Source organism: Cryptomeria japonica, chromosome 3, assembly GCF_030272615.1.
Source record: "Cryptomeria japonica chromosome 3, Sugi_1.0, whole genome shotgun sequence".
Lineage (NCBI taxonomy): Eukaryota > Viridiplantae > Streptophyta > Pinopsida > Cupressales > Cupressaceae > Cryptomeria > Cryptomeria japonica.
This window is the reverse complement of record NC_081407.1, coordinates 908637517-908660919: the sequence shown is the minus strand read 5'-3', so window position 1 is coordinate 908660919 and position 23403 is coordinate 908637517.

Below are 23403 nucleotides of genomic sequence, written 5' to 3'. Positions count from 1 at the left end.
GTTGTAGCTTATTGTTAGTTTTTTGTATTATCTTATTGATATGATGTAGGAGATGACCTTGGGTTTCCTTATATTCCCTAGCTTAGGGGTAATCTATGTAACCATACTATGGATGGTCCGTGAGATCCCCATGTCTTTTAATTATCAATAATTTCCCTATGTATTGTGTCATCCTATTCAAAGAAGTTCTTTATAATAGTTGAGTAGATTGAGTAATTTTTTTTTATGATTATAAACCTTTAGCACACTTCATAATAAAAGAAAATTGTCCATATCTGCTCATATTAGCAAATTCAAGACTTGGCTCTCAACATGGCTCTCAATGAATCTCTCAATAGCTCTCCCACCCCTACTGGTTTGAATTCTTCCCTTCCCTTTGCGTCTAGTGTTCCCCCTCTTGCCTCAACTACTACAGTAGGAGTTTCCCTCCCATATGGGCATCCCACTCTGATTCCCTGCCCTAGTGTTACTGTGGAACTTTTAAACCCCATGGGATCAATAGCCTTGTCTCTTTACCATGGTGTGGTAATTTTTTCTAGTAAACACACTTCAAACATTGCTCCTCCTATAGGGAAACATAGCTTTTCTCGTGTGGCTTGTTTTGTGGCTCCCTCCTCCAATGTTGTTCGCCCACTCCCCTATACCAAGATGTCCCTTGTGATTATATGCAAACATGATGTGGTGGATAACATTGGATTTTATCAGCTTTGTGCCCTGGTGTGTATATTGTCTTGGTTTTGGCCATCTCTATCGGATCTTCACCATTGGGTAAGTGACTCTTGGAAACCCTGTTACAAGATAGGATTGTCGTTGCACCAAAAGATTGGCCTGACAATGCTTGATACAACCACTAGACTTATAGAATCTACAAGAGGTTGTTAAACCATGTCACAAATCCCCGTGAGGGACATTGGCCCATTGCCAACAATCCCCCTCCCAGTGTCACTCATCGCAGCCTGTGTGATTCGAACCTATGACCAAGATCTAATACCACTTGTTACAAGCGAGGATTTTTGTTGCACCAAAAGATCAACCTATCAATGCTTGATACAACCACTAGACTTATAGAATCCACAAGAGGTTGTTAAACCATGTCACGAATCCCTGCAAGGGATGCTGGCGCACTACCAACAAACCCTTGGTCACTTACAACATTGAACTTTTTCCTTGTGCTAAGGGATTCTTTATTGCCTCATCTACTTCCTCAGAGGATAGGGATTTGGTCTTGGGTAAGGCATAGCTTTGGGATGCCCACCCTCTCTTGATCAAACCTTGGACTACTGATTTTAACACTCTCAGTAAACCACTAAATGTGCGCCTAGTCTGGGTCTGCCTTCTGAATCTCCCTCTGCATTTTTGGGAGCATTCGTGCTATGAGGCTATTGGCAACTCCATTGGTCACTTTCTGATGGTGGATGAGGACACCTCCTCTATGGGTCACTCCACTTTTGCTCGAATTTTGGTTGACATTGATATTGATGCACCACTCCCTGGTGATGTGGTCCTTATGGTTGGGGACTAGGCATGGACACAACTGCTCGATTTCGAGGGACTCCCCTTCCATTGCCAAAAATTCTTCGCCACTAGCCACTTGGCCTCAGACTTCTCATTTTATCATCGACGAGGGGTTCCCGCTTGGTGGAAGGATGCTACCCTCGACCATTTGACAATTTACGAATTGGAGGGATTCTCTGACGGCTTGGGTGAAGGTTATCCTATTGCTCAGCCTGATTTGTAGTTTGACCCTATGGCTCCCTTGTGCATGGATGGTACTGGTATCTTTCATAATGCAGCTTTGGTCCTTTCTTCTGCAGCCCCCTTGCAGCCAACAAAGATCCCTGTTAGTCAACCCTCTGCTGACTCCTTTCTAAATAATTCATAATCTGTGGACCCTAATGACTCCATTGCTTGGACAGTAATTCGTCCTCAGCAGAAAGGGAAATCCTCTCTCCTCCCCACTTCTTCCCCCATTATTGGGATCGATTTCTCAATGCCCCCCTAAGAGTGGGGTTGAGTTTGTATTGTTTTTACAAGCTTTCTTTGCCTACCTGTTTAGTTTGATTTTTTTGTTTTTTGAATAGTCCTGGACTATGTAAAGGTTTGGTGCCCTATTTAACACTTCTTTTCTAATCAAAAACAAATTTATTCATAAGGATTAATACGTTAGACTTTAGTGACTTCCAAGAGGAAGTCTAATCCAAGGGGGAGAGTGTAAGGTCCAACCTTATTTGTATTTTTTTAGTCCCATGTAGCATCTAGAATCCATTAGCATATCTCATGGCTTAAATATTTCACTCTTTCTCTCCATAAACATAATATTATAAACACATGTATTGCTATTACAAAGTTACATATAATTGGTTTTATAAATTATTGATATAGAGACCCCAATGTTTATATTTTGGTGCATGTCTCGTATTCTAAAGATATTGTTAAAGAACAAAGCCAACTAAAAACCTAAACTAGACATCTTAGGGATAAAAAAAATTAAAAGAGATGCATCATCTTATCATTCTTAAAGGAAATACATACATTTAAACCAAAATGACTACATAACACCATTGCGCTAGCGGAAATAACTCTTAATATCTAATTCTCATTCCCTAAGCTATCCTAACGACATTACTAAAATACAACAATTGAATGGATGCACGTGTTGGCATATGCACATAAGAAAATAAGCAAGGTACAAGATGAAATCAATAAACTTGCTGATAATTTTGTTAACTCACCTGATACATTAACAGTTTTTGAGCAAAGGATAACAAATTTTGAGGAAGAGTTACTTAAATTAGAAAGAGAAAAGGAGAGAATAGTGAATAAGGAAAAGCATCTGAGATTAAAACTGAGTCCAAGATTGGACTATCTAGCATCATTGCGGAAGGAAATATCTGAGGCACTGATACAGGGACAGAAAACACCGACAGAGCATATGCAGCACCTAACCGATACAGTTAAAAGAACAAAGACAACAATAAGAGATAGTAAAAAGTTTATGGAGAGTATAAATTTGATTTTGGCGGATCTATTTCAAATTGTAACTACCCAGTTACAAGGTTGAAACTACAAACTCTACTAACATCTTGACAACCTTTGTCATTGATGCCAAAGGGGGAGTAGTGGTATGAGAAAATTCAATATCACAGGAATCATATGCTCAGGGGGAGCACACATTTTTGGTAACATTTTTGGACTTCACATTTTTTGATACACTTTTGAAATTTCTCATGAGTGTTGGCATATGCACACTCCAATGAGACATTGTATGTGATTGAAAGTTTTGTCATTGATGGCAACCTTACAATCCTATGGCACTGGCAAGGCATTACACCAACAAGATAGTTCACTGGCATCAACATATCACACTCTACACCGACACCAGCACAGAGAAAGGAAGGATACTGGCACAGAGGCCGACAAGATTTTTGTTATATTATATTTTGTTTATTATTGTAAAAAATTTGTAAGCCAACTTGGCAAGTTGTAAAATGACTCTTATATATAAAAGAGATCATTGTAGACATTAAGTAAGGGATGTAAGCGAAAAAGGAAGATATTAGGCAGACCTATCATGCGAAATATAGGTTAAAGGTTTTATGTAAAGAATAGAGCAAAAATCGGTATTGGATCAGGCATTATAGATGCTACTGTAAAGCAGTACAAGATATTGGATTTGTATAATCCACATTGTAAGTCAGTGAGACTTCCCATTGAGCAGTGAGCTCTAGGCAATTGGCCTTCCTGCATGTGCAGGCCCCCTTTTGTAAGTAATATTCTCTTATTGGCCAGTAAGTGGATATTGTGGGTCACAAATCCCACCGAGGTTTTTCCCACACCAGGTTTCCTTGTTAAATCCTTGTGTCATGGTGTGCTTTTCATGTGGATGTTTTTAATTCTGTTTATTACATTATTTCTTGCATACTGGTACACTATTATAATATGTTTTGCATGTTTTAAGTTGAGAAATTCTAATTACCGGATAGATATTGATTCACCCCCCCTCTCAGTTTCTGTGAGATTCCTAATAGCACGAACATCTTCTACTTAAATTAATGGCTAAAGATTACACATGGCATAATAAAGTTCTCATATAAATCTTAGAAATATAACCATGAGATACAACTTATTAATCCCTAAAATATAGCCGAAACCATTTCTATATACAAGAGATAAAATAAATATTGCATCTCATACAAGGTAACTAGTACAAATATGCATTAATAATTACATATAGAATGTCATGATACATTGATCACATAAATGATATACAATTACAAGTGCATAGATGAATCTTTACATATAATAGAGATCACATTCACATCATAAGTCCATAGCATTAGAACTAAGAGAAGAAGAAACATCCACACTCTCATGAAAAACTATGAGATATCTCACTAGAAGAAGGCATCAACACCCGACCATGTGGAACCAAAAAGGTCCACCCCCCGTGCTCCGAAGAATGACATAAGGCCCCACACACACACTTGACCTACGCCAACACCTATACATCCAAGGGAACATAAACATAAACAAGACAAAAATAAACTGAAGGACTAAACTGGTGAAGGGAACCTCTTGATTCCATTTTTTGTTTGAGTGTTATATGGTCTTAGATCCTAGGTTGGTGTGTTGGATCAGTTTGGATCCTCTTCATGTAATAAGGAACCCATTTGTAAGGCCAATTGGCTCTAAGGTCATTTATAAACCTAGAGACAAATTAGGCCATGGGGTTCATGTAGTGTAGGAAGCATGTTGATAGGTTGTTTTGAGTAGTTTTAGGCCTAGGATAGGTCTACAAAATCCATTGGGGACTTTGGCACATCGAAAGTGTCAAATGTGCAAAATTGTAAAAAGTTGCTAAGCAACATTTCCACTGGTTGTGGAAAAGAGGTTCCAACGACCATAACCAATTAAAAAATATTATAGTCATTGGGGGAAGGCCTATTTAGGCCTATGAGATCATCCATGTTGATGTTGGATGAGGTGTGTGAAGATTTGGTGGATTGCACAATAAGAAAAACTCAGATTTTGCCCAATTCTCATTGTTTTCCGTACAGTACGATCTGACAAAGGATTTGATTTAATGAAATTTTGAAGTGGTTGTGTAGGGATGTGAGTTTAGGTTCTAATGCAATTGGTCTGACTCCATTTGGCATAGTTTGGAGCGAGTAGTGGTCAGTTTACTGAAAACTGTCATACAAACCTCAATTCATAGGGTTCATAGGGTGGCCCTCACTTATACATTTCATGGTGGAATTCCACAGCCTTTTGGAAAATGCAAGTTAGGGGATTGTACATTGAGATTCCAAAAGGGTGGAATTAGGGACTGAGTTTTGGTGTGGTTACCACCAAGCCCTGGGCTAAACAAGACAATGTGTTTAGTCTAGACTACCAGGAGGACAGAGCAAATAGTCACCAAGGGAGTGTGTGGAGACTAGTTTTATGGTTTATTTGGCCCATTAGAAGACAGGGGAACATGTCCAAGTGTTGATTTTAGTTCTGCAAACCCATCTTCAAGTAGTTGCTTCAGAAATCAAGCCTAATTAGGCCTATTAGGTTTGTGTCCATAGTAGGTGCTTAGGGGTGTTGGAGCAAAGTCAACCCTCAATCTCTTGGGATTGGATGTAAGCCCCAAAAAGGTATTCAAATCTGCAATTTGTTCCAAGGGTGTTTTGGAAAAACTTTGAACAAAGTTGGAAATACCTGTCTTGCAAGGCTACTAGGAACTAGGCCTAAACAGGGGTTTTTTGACCTGGGTGCACAAAGGAGAGTCCCAAATTTGATTGGAAGGTTAGGGTGAGTTATCAAAGGTGTTAAACACTCCAAAACCTTCCAAGGAAGTGTCATTGGTGGCTGGTTGTCATTAAAGTGTGTAGGACCCTAATTGTGGGGTTGTATTAGGCCTTGGATTAGGCATAGAGGGGTGATTTTGGGTCTTCTAACCTTCTAGTTGCACACTCTGCACCATAAACAACATGAGACATAGGCTCAACATAAGATGCAATCTCACAAAAGGCTTCCACACATCACAAGGTATAGGGTCCTATGAAACAGCCACTCCACCTAATATGCTCCTACAACCTAGGGTGTAAACATAATAAAAAACATATAAAAAACTCATAATTACACATGAAACTTGATACATTGGATCCATAATAGAATCTGATCCACATTAACAAATCCGATCCATAACACTTTTCTTAGCAAATAGATCTCATGCAACATCAAGTTTCCCATCCATTACCAAAATGTTCGTATACATAAGAAGGAAGAAAGAACACATAAAATCCTCATAATCAATCCAATTAGCCTCTAGAAAATTACCACAATAAATCACAAATGCCCAAATAAGCCTCCAATCTAACCCAAGTTGACATGGACTTCGAAAGTCAATTAGAAATGGAAAATTGAGAAACAGTGCCTTTGTTATCTCTTTTAACTCATTTGTAACTTCCTATGGTGCTTTTACAAATTCTTTTAGTGCTTTTACAACTTATTCTAGCACATACGTGACACAAAATGCTATAGTTACAATACAAAATGGTGCATTCACTATATATATTAGCACATATGTAAATCATTCTAGCGCATATGTTATATAGACTAGCGCATATAAGACAGAGGCAAGATCACAACACAAACATTTTACAACTCACTAACAACTCCAAAAAGACTCCGAACACAAAATTCAACTCATACTCAATAGAGAAGAGGGCATCTCCTACCTTGAAACATGATGTGACAATCATAATAACAAAATCGATTCACAAAATACAAATAGCTTCTTAGAGAAGCGAAATAGAAGCACTCAATCATCTAATCAATTAAACACAAAACCAAAACCCAAATTTTCTAGAATTATAAAAGACATCATTTAAATACACAACAAACAATATTTTCCCTTTTTAAGAAAAGATACATAAATAAAATAAGATTGAGAAAACCACCAACCTAGAATAAAGAAGATTAGGCAAAAAGTTGAAAGAAAGATGATCCACACAAACAATCTGGACAAATCAAATAATCCACAATCACCCCCAAACATGCATGGGAAACTCCTTCAAAATCCAAGATCAAAACTCCCTAAATTTTGAAAACCCAAAATCCAAACTCTCCAAATTTCTACAACATTCTCATTTCTCCAACAATTGAACAAAAAAACCAGCAATTGAGTTCTTGCATGAGAACTCAATTAGAAACTTCTCATATGAACACAAAAATCACTTCACATCCACACAAAGAAAAAGAAATAAATAATAATTGCCAAATACATCTCCAAAATATCCACTGAAATAAAAATAAATAATTAAATTTATAAATAAACATAAATACAATAATAATATAATTCCATAAAATAATATTCATATAATATTATAAGACTCACAATAAATACATATATATACACAACATAATCCACAAATTATTATTAATATCATATTATAAAATTATATATATATATATATATATATATATATATATATATATATATATATATATAACCCTCACATAGGGCTATTCATTAAATATATTTATTAATCACCATAACCTTAAAACATTAAAACCAGTAATTTAGTTGAATACATCATACCCAAACCATAGTGATGCCAAAATAGACAATAAAAGCTCTGGTTGTTAGTTAGGAACCTTTAGAAAGGGGAATCATGCAGTTAGATGGTAAAAAAGTCCTAGTATTATAGTTCCCCAAAAGGTTGTTATCATCAATATCCCTCTTATTTTTGGAATCTGCCTCTCTTGGAATTTCACTAAAAAAATGGATGGTTATATATCTCTTGACTAGTCTCATCGAATTCTTAGAGCCAAATATGGGTCTAAATTAAAAGTCCTTTCTAAACCCTTGCATATTGAACACATCGCAGATGATGCCATGATAAATTTTGAGCCTACCCATACTTCTTTCTCTAAGGAAGAAGTGTATTGTGTGGAGATGTTGCAGGAGGAAAAAGTTACTGGAAATAGAGGTCAAGAGGAAGAGGTCCTCTTAAATGAATTCATAGATGCTAATCCTTTCAAAAAAATCATGCCATTGGTATGGAAACTTAAGCAATATTTGATGAAGATTAGTCAATCCCTCAAATCACAAAGGAAAAAATAGAAGTTGTGGAAGGTGATTGTAACCAAAACTTTGAGCTATGGATAATGCATTTTGATGGTGCCAAAAGCTAAGGCGGCTCTGGAGCACATGTGTGCCTAACTTCCCTGTCTAAGGAACGAATCCTCAGAGTATTCTGATTCCAATTTGTCTACACAAATAATGAAGCAAAATATGAAGGGCTAGTAAAAGGAATTTGCCTTATCGAATGCATGGGAGTCAAACAATTGAAGCTGTTTGGAGACTCGAAATTGGTGGTCAAGTGAGTATGCAACATTTCAATTTCAAAGAATGCATGTATGAGATCTTATCAACATAGAGTCTAGGACCTCATTGAAGGCTTTTAAGCTTCAATATTCAAGTAGTTTCGATAAATTTGAATACTAAAGTAGATCAGTTAGCTCTAATTGGGTCACAATTCGATTCGGTAACAAACTTGATCACAAAAAAACACTCTGTACAAATGATTGTGAGACCCGCAATTCCTAATAATGATCATAACTGGCAAGTGTTAAAAAGCAATACCCAAGTTGCTTTGTTTATCCAACAAGAAAACGAGTTTGCAATCTAGAATTGAAGAAGCTTATGAAGATCAAAAGATCCAATTAAAAGGCAATAAGCTTTCAAAAGGATTAATAACCTTGGAAAATCTTTATTATTGTGATGATGCAAGGAATGAAAAAAATGGAAGTTTGTCGCTGATAAAGGGGATTATGTTGATCTAGATATTGGAGATGACAAAAAAGTCAAAGTTGGGAAATAAATCACTTAGAAGGATAAAGACAAGCTGATATCATAGTGTGATAAATACAAAGGGGAAATGGCATGGAACTATGATGATCTTAAAGGGTATAATCGTGATGTCATCCAGCATACTACAGAATTGGTTGAAGGAGCTAAACCAATTCGCTAAAAATAGAGACCTATTAACCCAAAGATTGAGTCCCTAATGACACAATAATTGAAAAAACTCATTGATTCTCTGATTATCTATCTCATCAAACACAACATGTGGGTATCAAACCTAATGCTAGTTAGGAAGAAAAATGGAGATATTTGCTTGTGTAGACTTTTGATACCTGAATAAGACCTCTTTAAAAGATCACTATCCTCTACACTCCATGGAGAAGATTCTATTAACAGTTTCAAGGTCATAAATGTTCTCTTTATTGGAAAACATTTCGAGGTACAATCAAGTGCTCATCAAAGAAGAAGATCAACATAAGACAATGTTTACCACTAAGTGGGGAACCTTCGCTTCTGCAAAGATGCCCTTTGGTGTCTCAAATGATGGCGCTACTTTCCAACGTGCAATGGATATTGCTTTCAAAGGTCGTATTAATGTGATAGTTCTAATCTATTTAGAATGACCTCACTATGTTTTCAACAAAAAAGGAAGATCATTTCAATCATCTGGAGGAAATTTTCAAAAGGTGTCAAGAATTCGGGGTCAATTTAAACCCTAAGAAATGTATCTTTGGAGTTCCACAAGGGAAACTATTGAGTTATGTGGTGTCAAAACAAGGAATTTCTATTGACCTTGAAAGAATAAAGGCTATCAAAGAACTCTCGTTGGCTTTTAACAAGAAAGGGTTACAATCTTTCCTTGGAAAAATAAATTTTGTTAGTAGATTCATCTGTGGTTTTGTTGGATTAGTTAGTCCAATCACTTTAATGTTTAAAAAGCATCAAGAATTCAAATGGACTCAAGAAGCTAGGTCTTCTTTCAACAAAATCAAATAAGTTATAGCCTCAACTCTTGTGCTAGCTAACCCTAACTTTTTAAAGGAATTCATTATGTATGTTAATGGTAGTGAGCATAGTATTGTTATCATTTTGAATCAAAAGAATGAAGATAAGGAAGGTGAACATCTTATCACTTGCAATTTGAGAACTCTAAAAGCATACAAGGATAAGTATAATTTTTTTGAGAAGCAAGATTTTGTTATCATCAAAGCCTTAAAAAGTTTCGACATTTGGTTCTCTCGAGAGAAAAAGATTGATATATGTGGCACATCCAAGTGTTCAATAATATATCATAGAAGGATAAATTATAGAGAAAAGAGCTAGCTGGATCATAAAGATAATGGAGTATGATGTAGAATTTTGTGTGACAAAGGTCATATGTGGAAAAGGGCTTTGTGAAAGTTTAGCTTCAAAGAATGAATCAAGAGAAGTCCCAAGAAGTGATACTATTCAACCAAGAAGAGGTAGTAGATGAGTGGATAGCTGATCGGATAGCTTTCATGGAAAAAGGTAAATATCCCTCCACCCTTACAATTTTTAAAAGAACATTCTACAAGTTGCAAGGATCTTGTTATATCCTTATTGAATGAGTGTTGTTTAAAAGACACTTTGATGGAGTCTTGCTTTGTTGTGTTAGAAATGATCAAGCCAAAAAAGTTCTCGATGAAATGCATATGGTCTTGCTAGAGGGCATTATTCTACAAAGAGCATAGCCTTGAAAATTATGTGAACTAGTTACTGTGTATGGTGAAAATGGATACAATAATAACAGAATTGAAAGGCTAAATGAATTCAACCACCAAACCCTAGCCTAACAACAACAAAGATCCACCATAACATATGAAGATTACCTAAGACAATGTAAATAAAACAAAATCACAAAGATTATACCATCACATGTCCAATAGGGTTTTGATCTCCATTCTTCCTATCTCCATTGATCTTGCTTGATATATATTTGCTATCAGATTTTATGTGCACAAGAGCTCAACAAAGAACGGAATGTGGTTGCAAGTAGGATCGTAATGTAGTCAAGTCCTCCAAATTGTCGATTAGGGTTTGATAATGAAGAAGGCATCTCCTTAAATAGAAGACACTATATGAAATGGAGGGATAAGATTGAGAGGTGTAAAAAGGAGGTCGGCTAGGATTAGAGGGTAGGTAGAAGAAATAATAGAATAATGAAAGAGGTAGGTAGTGTATGAATTAAGAGATGAATGACATGTGTCATGTGTAGAAAAAGATAATGAATTAATTAAATAAATAAAGATTTATTTAATTAATAGAAGAAATGGGATTAATTAAATAAATAAATGTATTTATTTAATTTAAGAAAAGGATAATTTAAATAAATAAATGTATTTATTTAAATGAGAAATAAGGCTAGAAGAGGATAAATGAATTAATTAAATAAATAAAGATTTATTTAATTAATAGAAGAATTAGGCTTAGATAATTAAATAAATAAAATTAGACTGGACAATTTTGAGTGTCTACATTTTGCCCCTCTATGAGACAATGCGGCTTGTCGCGTTGTTTCAAAGAAGATAAGATGAACTAATATAGAGTTGCCCCAGTATGGGAATGATATGCCCCCTCGAGAGATTGGATGAAAATGTCTGAAAAGATTGCAGACAATCTCTCGATAAGAAAGAAAGGCTAGAATGGACTGACCGAATAAAGTGACAAAGTCACAGGATGAGGAAGACTAACTCGGGAAATGAAGGCTAAGGCTAGGGTAGGCTATAAGATAGACCACGGGAAAAAGACATCCTCATTGTCATCTACACCTTCACGAGATCAAAGTGCAGAGAAAGAAAAGAGCAGCAGCAGTCAACAGCAATGGCTTTCGTGCATAGATTCGACTGCGTTCGACGATTTTAGAGGCCAGCAGAGGCAGGAGAGCTGGTAAGTACCACCAAACCTCCTCGTACTTTGACGTATTTATTTTTGTCATTAATGCATGCTAGTTAGAGCAATAAATGCGCTTAGGAATAGGGTACAAAAAAGTCTAAAATCGTGCAACCATGTCTGCGTCGGTGCCAAGCGCGTTTGTGTCCGCCAGGCATGTCTATGTCGGTGCCAGGCGCGTTTGCGTCTGGAACCGCGTTTGCGTCGAATGCGGGCGCGTCTGCGATGTACAGGGGCGTCTGTGATGTGCAGGGGCGTCTGCGTAGTATAGTCACGTTTATGCACAGCCTAGGCACGTCTATGTCATACAAGCGCGTCTGTGTCAGTCAGACGCGCTTGTGCAGTCTAGAGGCGCGTTTGTGAGTTAAAAGCATGTTTGCGTCGAAAAAATGCAAGTTTTGGTCTTCTAGGTCAAATCGGCAGTTCTGTGATGAACATACGCTGTCGATTGGATAAGTTGCTAAGAGGATACACTCAAGCAGGTCCTCTAGGAAGACTAGGATAGATCAAGGCACTTTGTGATGAATAGTGAGTACCAAGATAGAGTACTTTGTGATGAACAGTGAGTACCCAAAGTATGAGCAGCACTTTGTGATGAACAAGGAGTGCAAATGTGAGTAACACTTTGTGATGAACAGTGAGTGTCACACACGTAGTACTTTGTGATGAACAGGGAGTACCACTAGGATAGAAGCAACACTTTGTGATGAACAGTGAGTGTCACTAGGGTAGATAGCCATATGCATTTAGATAGCGAGTAACATTTTGTGATAAACAATGAATGCCACTATAATTGACATGATTGATTTGCTTTACTGCAAGAGTATTTGCCGATGCTAGAGTCACGGGAGAGCTTCCCATCAACGCAGAGGTTGCGACCTGAGTTGTCGCTCGAGGACAGAGCTGCCATCGAGGAGATGGGTTTGAGACATGTGTTGTATGTGCCTGAGTTTCGGGCAAACATGGGTTTGCTGACTGCGCTGGCTGAGAGATGGCACTCTGAGACATGCACGTTTCATCTGTCGATGGGTGAGATGACAGTCACCCTGGAGGATGTATATAGGATTATGCGGAAACCGATTGATGGGGAGCTGATTCCGTACGATCGAGACGGAGACAGGGATGCCCTTAGACGAGTGTTCTAGGATCCAAGACTGGAGATGAGGGTGGGACACGTGGCATGGGATACCATGACATAGATAGGATTAGCACTACCAATAGTGTTGGCAGGAGTGATCAGTGAGTTCCTCTGTATCAGTTTTGTACCGTTTTGTATAATGATGTAGACACCTGTGGGTGATTGTAGCCATATGATTTTGACATCATTGTATCATGACACTTTATATATATATATGAGATGATTCATCTTTGTGGCAGCTATATGCATGTGTACCTATGTGATGAGATATTCTTATGTGATGCTTATGATATGGATGCAAATATGTATATGATGCAATGCAATATTTTTTTTTTTTGTTCGTTTATGTTTTATATGTGTATGCATGATGCAAATGTGAATGTAAGTAATGCAGATGAATATGATAATGCAAATGTAAATTGTGCTAACAGGTGTTGTGTGCAGGATGTGATGCAGTTGTGATATCTATATGTATGTATGAAATGCTTATATGTGGTAATGTAGGTGCAACTACATGAAATGCAAATATTTTTGGTGTGTCATTATACTCAGTCATGTGATAGCAGGCTACGCGGACTCGAGACGGATGATGGAAGTCAATCAAGAAAGGGGGGATGAAAGACAGAAGATATGAAAGTGAAAGAGCTTCTTGTGCGTTATCATCATTGAGCTTTATTATGGCAAGATAGGTTATGACAATCGAGGCATATGTTCGACCCAGAAAGTCATTGTACCTGTTTGCATGGAGATAAGACAGTCACAAACAAGGAATGCCCCAGTTCACACTAGACTCACAGTGTCCTCATATCCTTGGACAAGTCATAGCATTACTAAGAGACAATCCACAGACAGAAAATACAAATAGGTGACGATACCCCATCCTCGCCTTTCTAGTCAAAGACATCCTGGAGATAGAAGCTCTAGTCAGAGACATCCTGGAAAAGCTAAAAGACATGTCACCAAAAAAGATGAAATCAAAAGAAAACCAAGACTCGACACCAACATCTACTGTAGTCCTCAAGTTTAGTGTCTCTTGTCACTTGTATAAGTCTTATTTGATTGTGGTCACAATGTTTACTTTCACAGAAAGAATAGATAGCACTGAACCATATGTTGTCTGAGTTTGTTGAAAGATTTGATTTGTTGAAGCCCATTGTTGCTACTGTGTCTCATCTAAAACTACTGAATCCATGAAATTGATACTTTATTGCGGAGAAGATGAAACTTTATTGCGGATCTGTGATGCAGATGTTGCTTTATTGTGGATTGTGCGCAGATAGACTGAAGAAAGCTGGAAGAAACTGTACTCCTTGAACATGTGATGTTCTCAGTTCCACACCCATTACTAGACGTAGGATTTGCCTTAGCCACAGATAGGGTCTGATTTGTTATGGATGGAAAGGGATGTGAAAAGGAATGTTTATTATGAATGGCTAACCAATCTTAGGTAGATCAATAACAAGCCATGATGGGACTGGGTAAGTTTATTATGGATGAATAGGTTGTGAGTGTGTGCAAAGTGAAAGGATGAAAGTGAATCCTGAAGGAGGGAGGAGCAATGTCTCTACACATGGCGCTGGTGACCCAGTTTTCACCATGGTACTTGCCCAGGGCGCCACCGAAGTGGTTTTCACCATTGGACGAAATTATTTCTCTTTACTTTTTTCGATTTTTCAATGTTTTTTGTGTCACAAGGTGCCTGTTTGCCAGGTTTTCACCAAGTAACGATTTTTTTGTTTTATAATTTTATTTTTTTGTATTTTTGAATTTTTTGATTTTTTTGTATTTTTTGAATTTTTTGGATATTCCGAAGAGCTATGTGTAGAACCTGCGAAGGTGCATGCTATTGATAGGATCCTCCAAAGGTTCACCTTCTGTAGTTGAGAGCTGATATGCCCCAAAGCCATATACTGCTGTGATGATGTAAGGACCAAGCCAGTTTGGTTCAAACTTGCCCTTCTTCTCTCTGTCTTGCTGATTTTTGGGGTTTTCTCGGATAACCAAGTCACCTACCTCAAATGTGTGAGGCTTGAGTTTGTGATTGTAGTTGCATTGTTTCTTGACTGAATGATGTGTAGCTTGAGTGTCTGTCTTCCTTGATAAAGGAACTGAGATAGGATTACTAGTGTGTGGACTACACAGGCCCGTATGCATCTCACCTGAAGAAGTTTGGGCATCCCTGATAACAAAGTCCTTTGAGTAAGCTCCATTAAAGGTCCATGATGTATCGCCAGAAGGTAAAGGATGTGTGGAACAAGTGGATGATTAATGAAGGCTTATGATTGTGAAAAGAAGTGAAAGTAGGATAGCATGATGGAGACTTAGGATCAACAAGTATGCTTTTTGACTTGAAATTTTAGAACTTTTGCCCCCAGTTATTTTGATATTAGGGGAGATCAACTCTTGCTCTTTTTGCTTCATAGGATTTTTATCCTTGATTTTGATTTTTGCAGAGTCCAATAGCTTTTGATTTTGATTTGGACTAAAGGACTTTTCTTTATTAGTGACTTTTAGATTTTTCTTTTCAACGCTTGATTTTTGATCCCCAATGAGTGAGGGCTTTTGTGATTCTTGTTGATCCAAGTCTGGAAGTGGAGTGGAAATGGAAGGAGTGGATGAAATGGTAAGGCTATGTGAGTTCTCCAGAGGGTTGGCGATATGCTCAATAGATTCTTTGCTGGAACCACTCTTAGGACTATTGATATCAAGAGATGCTTGCACCACTAGAGGAGATTTGCATTCAGACTTAGTAGCCACAACACTAGGTGGTTCACACCCAATTCCTTGGCATTGCAAATTGTGTGTAGGTTGTTCCTGTTGACAGAATACCTTAGGAGATAATGGGAGTTGGTCAACATGAAATATATACTCACCACATCCTAGGTCTTTAATCTTGAACTTTTCTTTTAGCTCTACTTGTTTGGATGTAGAAGCTTTTAAGGATTCAGGATCCACATATGTCGATGAAGGAACAGCTTCGCGATTGACTGGAATTGTTATTTCTGACCAAGGTTGCAGATTGTTGCAATATATGAATGGATTTGGATCCGCTTTGATGGTCACTTCAACTCCATTGTGTGGAAACTTGATACATCGATGATATGTAGAAGGGACTGCGCTCATCTCATGAATCCATGGACGTCCCAAGAGTATGTTGTATGTGAGATCGATGTCTAGGACTTGACAAACCACATCCTTCGTAACTGGCCCAACTCTGAGAGGTAAGGTGACTATACCCTTCAATGAACGCTCTTCATCGTCATATGCCTTGATGGTGATTTTGTTTGTAGAATTCACAGCTTTGTCGGAATATCCCAATTGTTTAATAGTGCTCAATGTACAAATGTTCAGACCTGCTCCTCCATCTATCAGGACTCGTTTTATTCAATGTTTGTGTATGAAGGCTTCAATGTGTAATGGTGCATTATGTGGCTGACTTATGGAGGCATCATCGGCTTCTGTGAATGTAAGGGAGTGTGGAATGGAAAGGTATCCCACCATGGCTTGAAACTGGTCCACATTCAGATCAGTAGGAACAACAGTTTCTCTCAAGATTTTGTCAAGAATAGCTTTATGTGCGGGGGATATGCGTAATACTTCAAGGATTGAAATGAGCGCGGGTGTCTTCCCTAACAGTTCTACAAGGTCATACTCAGGTTTGGTTGATGAAGAGGCGGTGTTTTTAGCTGGAGCACCTTGCAAAGTAATTTTACCTCGATGGGTTGTAACGTGACATTCAGAGGTAGGTTTGAAAGAACATCCAACACCTTTTAGGACAATCCTGGGTCTCTGAGTAGAATTCTCAAATGCTTTGTCCTTGATGATAATAGTAGAGACGTAATTGTCCATCGAGATATTATTGATAGTTGAATCATAGTTGTAAGGTGCTCTAGTATAGTTGGCTTGGTCATCTGTGGCTTTAGCTTTTCCCTTGTCATGTTTTGGGAAGGTTCCTTAAACATCTCATGTTCTTGATTAGACGAATGTCCCTCAATCTCAATGTCACCTCTATCAATGAGATCATGTATGATGTTCTTCAGTCGATGACAATTTCCTGTCTTATGACCCTTGCTCTTATGAAATTCACAATACTCATCATCATTCCACCAATTCGGCTTAACCTTTGGTTCATATGGAGGAAAATCTGGAACTGTGATTACCTTGTTTGCCACAAGCTTCTTGAAAACTGACTCAAGTGGTTCTCCCAATGGAGTGTACTTCCTTCGTGATCTGGAAGTTGTTTGAGTATTTACTTGATTGTTTGTAGAACTTGATCCTGAAAAGATGAATTTAGGTCGCACTGTGTTGGCATCAACAACACCATCATTGACTGTGTTCTTGTTTTTATTCCAAAATCTTGGCCTATCTTTTCCTTTAAAGTCATCTTTGTTTTCCTTAAATATCTTAATGACTCCTTGTTCAATTAGGACCTTTTCTGTTGCCAAGCCTTTTTCGATAACGTCCTTGAAGGTAGACAAACAAGCTTTCCTTAAGTCATGACCAATCTCTTTGTTAACATTTTGGGTGAACATCTCTACCATTTGTTTTTGCGGAATCTCACAAGAGCATCTGTTGGCTAGATTTCTCCATCTTTGTAAAAATGATGCAAAAGATTCTCCCTCTTTTTGCTTGGTGTTGCACAAAGTAGTGACTGATATGTCTGTCTCTATATTGTAGGAGAAATGTTGAATAAATGCCTCTGCTAAGTCACCCCATGACTTAATTCCAGGTGGAAGTTGGAAGAACCATTCCATAGCTTGATCACCTAAGCTTTGTGGGAATAATCTCATCAAATATGTCTCTTCTGCTACTACTTCAATGCAAGCTATGAAAAACTGTCTTATGTGTGCCTTAGGATCCCCTTTTCCTCTATACTTATCAAATTTAGGCGTCACAAAGTGTGTAGGAAAAGGAGGCATTGGAATGCTCTTGTCAAATGGATAAGGACATATGTCTCTCATTGTGTATGTTGGCTTCGGTGTATTTATGTCCTCCATTTTCTTTTGTAAGTCCCTGATTTGTTGTTCCAAACTGCTCTTAGGTGGAGATCAACTTCTTGGACCATACCCCATGCTTGAGGCACCAATTGGAGGAGGAGCATGTTGCATATATGGATGATATTGATCATACACATGTTCATATGGAGGAGGTCTGTAATGATGCTGTGTATATGGACCACTTGGTATAGATTCATGTTGAGGAACCCCATATCTATTTTGCACATGTATACCATATTCTACATGCATGTCATGTTCCATTGTGTTGCCCCCAAATTTGACATGAGGTTTCCTTGTGTCCAAATTTTGAGCATGCCTTGGAATATCCCATTGCTTTGCTGGTTGATCCTTAGCATTGATATGTGATTGAGCATATTTTTCTCCATAAGACTTCCATAATGGTCTGCGAAGGTGAGTATCATATGTTTGACCATGTGTATGTGGGACCTCTAGTTTTTGAAGCAAAGCTGATGGTGATTCAGGTACCATGTGTGGTCCTCTATTTCCTCCACTATTAGGTCTCCTTTGATCCATATTGGAGTGAGGTTGTTGCAAAGGTCTATGTTCCATTATTTGAGACATGTCAAAATCATGAGGTATCTTGGCTCCACTTTGTGCCATCATGTGTAAGAAGTATTGTCTATCTCTCCTCATTATTTCCTCAACCAATCGATTGAAATGGGGATTCATAATGGATTCTTCCACATCTACTGAATGTATTGAAAAGTTGTCCACATTGTCATTGTGTGTAGCATTGTTGTTTGTAGTGTCTGCGTTTTCCACATTTGGAATGTTTCTATAGACATCCATGTCCGGCAATGTAGTGTGATCAATATTGAAAAATAAATCATTGTCATACTCATAAGAACTCATGTTTGCGGACTCTTGAGCCTCTTTAGTTTCTCTCCTAGATTTTTGAAGACGGGTTTCAACCATGAACTAGGTATTGACCAAGATGTGTAAGACTAGATGAAAAATGGAAAGAGTATGGAAGACCAAGAGTTGGATGAAATGTAAATGAGTCTGAAGTGTACTTGCAATGTCCAAAGTGTAAGACCAAGTATGTATGTAGTAGAGTAGGTGTGACTTCCAAAGAGAGGATAGTTTCTCTTGACGAGGTAAGCTGACCTTGACTCTAAGTAAGACCAAATGAGACCCAAAGGTAAGAAACCTTGATGAGGGACCACTTAGCAAAGTGTTGTTGTATGTAGTATGTTGACAAAGTATGATGAGGACAAGCAAGTGACCTTTTGACTCAAGTTTAGACAAGTATGAATGTAAAATGGGATGTGAAGCAATGATGGACTGTGTGAGACCCAAAGACAGGTTGAATGCTAGATGAAACCTGGAGAAACAACCTAGGAAGCTCAAGTATTCTGAAACTGATTTCTTTTGTTTGCTGGACTGTGAAATTTTCTTGCAATTTTTGAACACAGACGCGCCTGTATACTGCACAGATGCGGTTATCCTACGCAGACGTGTTTCTATTCAACACAGATGCTATTCTGTCCTTCACATACGCGTTTATATGACCCAGACGCGGTTAAAACAGACACAGACGCGTTTCTGTAAAATTTGTGTAATTTTTCCAATCTGTGAAGTCGTTTTGTTGTGACCAAATCTGACTGTTTGACTGTTTTTCATGACAAGAGGACACAATGTTGATGAGGACTCAATGTTTGCAAGTGTTTAGACTTCAAAATGACTCCAAGAAAGTGTGTTGTTTGATGTAAAATTGTTTTGCATACACTTGAAGACACAAAAGACACAATATTTTGCTATTTGGTCTTGAATGTTTGAATGTTTAAAATAAGTCAAGCACAATTCTTATGGCTGGCCAAGACAATAGTTGTTGATCCCACATGGGGTTTTACCCCCGAGGCTACGCTATTCAGAGCGGATACTTAGATGCTTGACCTCACTAGCTCCACCCTCGGCACTCACTTCTCGGGTCAGCCAAGCATCAGTCCCCACGAAAACTCCCCATGGCGAACTTTGTATCTCTACTAAGAACCGTATGTGTGTGGGCCGCTACCAGAGGTCCAACCTCCTGCCCCAACAACTAGAAGGATTTGGGCTTCTAAAACAAAATGGTGCTAGTAAGGGAATCTGCTCGTGTGGCCATACATGCGGCACTTTCAGCTCTGTAAATACAGAAGGCTCCCAGCCGGTAGGGGTTACGCCCTACAAATGATCAAATAAATTTGATCAAACGGGTTTATGGGGAGACATAGTGTCGGTATGAACTAATCAGCACACGTTATTCATAGTTTTCACCATGAATACATTTGATTATAGTGGTTCGGAAGAGGTGGGTTTTCCTCGCTACCACTTGGGTCGTTCTCTTCTCACTAGTAGTCCTAATGACCACACGGGAAGACAGGCCCTCTAAAGATTAAACAAAAAGAGCCTATTGCTCAAGACACAAAAAACAATGATTCAATTTTAGTGCACCAATGGAAGTGTTTGCTATTCTATGAAAACAAAACACACAACAAAAATTCAAAACCCTAGCCAAGGACCTGCAACAAAAGTTGTTAGTAGTTTGGGTTGTTTGACATAATCACCCCTTCCTGCAAACACACAAGTTAGGTACATTTTAAAAACCCAAAAGACTTTGTGACATAGGGGCCTTCAACAAAACATTTTTCTTCCAAGACAAGCTGCACCAATTTAGTTAGCTAAATCTGAAAGTGTTAGTCCAAAAAAAAACCAGATCTGAAACCCTAAGTACAAAATCCGAAAATTGAATCAATGAAAACTTCAAAATTTTGAAACAGTAAATACACAGACGTTGTTACCCTCAACACAGACGCATCTGGATAACACAGACGCGGTTCTGTGATGCACAGATGCGCCTAAAAATCACAAACGCTCCTTTCCGACACAGACGCGGGTAGAAATAACATAGACGTGTTTCTGAAACACAGACACGTTTCTGAAACACAGACGCTCCTTTCTGAAACCTACAAAATAAAATTTGTCAAAAACACAGACGCAATTCCAGATCCCGCAAACGCACCAGAAAATCAAAGACGCGATCCGAAAGTTCACAAACGCGGAAAAAAACTAAAATGCTATCGAAAAATGTCCGATCTGCAACTTCAAAAATGCAAAATCTGCAACAAGGAGGTTAGATGCAAAGGGACAAGAGTCCCACCGGGCGTGCCAAAATGTGTATGGTGAAAATGGATACAATAATAATAGAATTGAAAGGCTAAATGAATTCAACCACCGAACCCTAGCCTAACAACAACAAAGATCCACCATAACATATGAAGATTACCTAAGACAATGTAAATAAAACAAAATCACAAAGATTATACCATCACATGTCCAATAGGGTTTTGATCTCCATTCTTCCTATCTCCATTGATCTTGCTTGATATATATTTGCTCTCAGATTTTATGTGCACAAGAGCTCAACAAAGAACGGAATGTGGTTGCAAGTAGGATCGTAATGTAGTCAAGTCCTCCAAATTGTCGATTAGGGTTTGATAATGAAGAAGGCATCTCCTTAAATAGAAGACACTATATGAAATGGAGGGATAAGATTGAGAGGTGTAAAAAGGAGGTCGGCTAGGATTAGAGGGTAGGTAGAAGAAATAATAGAATAATGAAAGAGGTAGGTAGTGTATGAATTAAGAGATGAATGACATGTGTCATGTGTAGAAAAAGATAATGAATTAATTAAATAAATAAAGATTTATTTAATTAATAGAAGAAATGGGATCAATTAAATAAATAAATGTATTTATTTAAATGAGAAATAAGGCTAGAAGAGGATAAATGAATTAATTAAATAAATAAAGATTTATTTAATTAATAGAAGAATTAGGCTTAGATAATTAAATAAATAAAATATTTATTTAATTAGACTGGACAATTTTGAGTGTCTACAGTTACTTTTATCCTACCATGTTCGCTAACTCTCACAAGCTAGTTAACACTTGTTATAAATGCCAATATTTTGTTGAAAAAAGAAAGAATTCAACTATGCCTCTGAATCCAAATGTGATAGATGAACCTTTCACCTGATGGGGATTGGACTTCATATGAATGTGTTGTCATTGTGTTGTCATTGATGTCAACCAGTTTGGCATAAATTAGGACAACCAGCATCGAAGAATAGTTGATATGTTGTTAGTGCTATCAACCGATAGTGTGGACAGTAAAGCCAAAAGGTAAGGATGTTGGAGAAATCGATTTACATGTCAGTATAGGGAAGAAAGAACCAGTTAGTGAGTATGCATGTTGATGTTGAACAAGCATCATAGATAAGTGACTAGTGAGTGATGAGAACTAGCAAGTATGTGAAGGGTAAAGCTTGTTGCAGTATGAACTAATGAAGGAATGGCAGTGCAATCGGTATGCTAGTGTAATGCCATCTAGCAGGACTCCCACCAGATGAAGAGAAGGTTGATAGAAAGTGTGCTACCTCAGTGAGAAAATATGACATATGGAAAAGGTACTAGGACATATATCAAGTTGGAGATGTATCCTCTGATAGACTTATAAAGCATTGAGAGGGGGGGTGAATCAGTGACAACAAAAACAATACTACTTTAAATACTGACTGGTAGATATACTTAACAAGTTTACTCAACACTATGCATGCAATCCAAAATGATATTAAAGCATCCACAATAACTAAAACATCCAACATAACACAAGTGTTTATACGTGGAAAACCCAAATGGGAAAAACCACGGTGAGATGAGACTCACAAGTTAACTATCTGCAGTAATAGGTAACTAACCGGTTAAGGTCTACAAAAATGCTCTGTTAGGAGTGAATCATGTTAAAGATTCCAAAGCTCTGTTAGGAGCTATACCCTGTTAAAGGTAGTACCCTATTAGGAATAACCTCGGTAGAGGATTTCTGAATCCAAACTAATGGATCATCTTGTTAAAGGATGTGTACAATGAATCTTGTTAGAGCTTACCCAGTTAGGGGATTTGACTGTTGTAGTGATTAGAAAACAACAGGTGGTGTGATCTATAAGTAGCACAACTTGCTTGAATAGATCCTCTTTTGTGCACTCAAAACTGCATCACCAACATATTCTGCAATGCCTTCAATAACTTAACACTTCTATCTCGCATCAAATCATCTGATATCATATCTTCAAAATAAATCATCATAATGTCATTATATAGACATTTAGATTTCATGTCGGCTTAGAAATCATATCACAATTTCCTAGGTGTAGTGTATCTGGACAATCAAACATAACTCATCACAAATTACTGCCAAAATTTGTCGGTTAGGATAACTCATCACACAATCAATGAATACTAGTTGTAACATCGATACAAGTTAGAGTTAACCTCTATCAATATGTAAACTGATTGTCCTCCATTGCTTCTTTGATGATCTCCGTTGAATCTTCAAGTTGGTGTCAAGTCATTCCTGCATATACCGGTTGTCTGCATGTATTGGTTTGACACTCTCTAAACCATCATAAACTAAACTTCCAATATCGATTGCAATACAAGTAG